The following is a 2,277-nucleotide window of genomic DNA, read 5'->3' on the forward strand; positions in this document are numbered from 1 at the left end:
GGTCTACTTCACGATATTTTTTTGTTGTGTCATGCACCAAGCCAAAATAATGACCTTCTTGATACTGTTAGTTCCCTCTATCAATTTTTTATGATAAACTTGCCTGAATCCCTTCAAAACTCAGAAGAAGTTATTGAAATGCTCCTTGTAATGTAATTTATGACAAGCTATATCACCTGGCTATAGAAGAGTTCCTCATAAAGTGTAAAAAATATTTCCTAACTAGTCATGATGTTTGAATGTTTTCATCCTTAGTTGAGATAATCCTCTAATACACCCTCCTAGTTGACTTCAAACTCCCAAAAATCAACTCCTAAGATGGGGGCATTTTCACCCCTATGAACATAACAACCCACTTGACCTTTAAAGAAGCATCATACATATTCCATGGACATTTGATGCAATCCTCTATTTAGTTTTTCCCACTGCCTCTAGAGTTCAAACTCGCGGTTAATTTAATTCTCTTCTAAGGGGGACTATCCACTTGTTTAATGGGTTTGCTTGGCTTTTTTTTTAATAGAATTTCATAGTAAATAAAAGAATTTTCAACGTGTCATCTTAAATTTTACAAAATTCAATGAAAATAAGGAGAGTCACTTAGAGAGTACTTCCAAAGTTTCTCAACCGAACCTTAACAAATTTTAGCGATGGATCTATAGTTATTACTAGGGATTTTCCTTGAAGGTTTTGTCCTTAGGCCTCTCAACTACTCATCATTAATGTGTTAAATGACTTCTTTATGTACATACATCATCCATTGAATTGGAGCCCATATAATTTTTTATGAGGATAATAATGCCCATATTAAGAAATCCAAGCAGCCATGGTTAAATGTAAGGATATATCAAGGGATGGAAACCAAGAATATCATGTTTATGGCAATTTAATCTAGTTTGGTGGGCAACCTTCACTACAACATTGAAAAATCATTCAAAACAACACTATGTGTGTAGTTGTGTTCAGGCACTCCCTTTGCTTTCCATTTGGATATCAAGTGTATGGGACCAATTTTAGGTCGAAGGGAAATTTTTATTATAGTCTTAAAAGTTCATTCATGTCAACAGTCTTGGCTTGGTTGTGGTTGCATATCCCTTTTGTCTATCACTTGACATCAAGCCCATGAGAATCAATTCTAAGTTGGGGGTGACCTCAGTACAACCTCAAAAGGCTTCCACATGAACGTCTCAGGAGTAGTTGTTACAAAGTAAATTTTTTTCCTAACACAGGTTATCAAACTTGTGAGAAATAATTCCAAGCTAGGCGGAACATTAAGTACATCATCAGGTCATTCACGTTAACCTCTTTAGAAGAATTATTGTTGGATGGTCTATTTGCCATCCACATAGACATGAATTCAATTAGAACCAATTTTAAACTACGAACAACCTTTACTACAATCTTGAAAAATTATTCATGTCAAAAACTTAAAGATGACTGTAGGTAAATTAGATCTGTAAACAAGATAATGTTATTAGCAATCATCTCTCTCAAGCCTTCCCATAAGTATATATAAAAAAAAATCTATCAAATTATTTCAATCTATACATACAATCCCTAATTGTACTTATATTCCATGGATAAGGATGTACCTATTACCTCAAAAAGGCAATAACAGTCTAAATACAAACTGAATTTACTTATGATTGGGATCCATGTGATAGTCATATGTCCTTAATCAAGGTATAATTGATTCTTCCATGCAGGTTAATGTTTCCAAGAAATGCTACATAAACAAACTTTGAATATGTCAAAAATGATCCTTGAGATATCTTATATACATGTTAGTATCATTGAGTAATACTCCAAAAAATAACCTCAATAAGTTGAAATATTCTTGGTGAATTTTCTTTGATTTTTTTTCACATTAGCTAACAAAGTTGAGTGACACTCTGCTAAATAACCTCAAATAAATCAAACAACCTTGATAGATTTTGTATAATTCACTTCAGGACAGGTTAATTTCATCGACTAACGTTGCGATGAACAACCTCAAATGGGTTGAAAATCATTTTCCTCCTCAACATAAGCTAGCATCACCATGTAATAGACTAAAAAATAACCTTAGATATGTTAAAAATCCTAGATTAATTTCATTTGACCTCTTCCATATATGTTAATAAGCGAGTAATGCCCCAACAAACAAACTCAGATTGTTCAAAAGTTCTTGATGGACTTTTCTTGATCTTTGTCATATGGTTTAAAATCATTAATTAAGTAAAACATTGATGTAAAGCACTAAATATGTCAAAAATATGTTGTGTATTTCCCATAATCACT

Source organism: Phalaenopsis equestris, unplaced genomic scaffold, assembly GCF_001263595.1.
Source record: "Phalaenopsis equestris unplaced genomic scaffold, ASM126359v1 Scaffold000137, whole genome shotgun sequence".
Taxonomy (NCBI): Eukaryota; Viridiplantae; Streptophyta; class Magnoliopsida; order Asparagales; family Orchidaceae; genus Phalaenopsis; species Phalaenopsis equestris.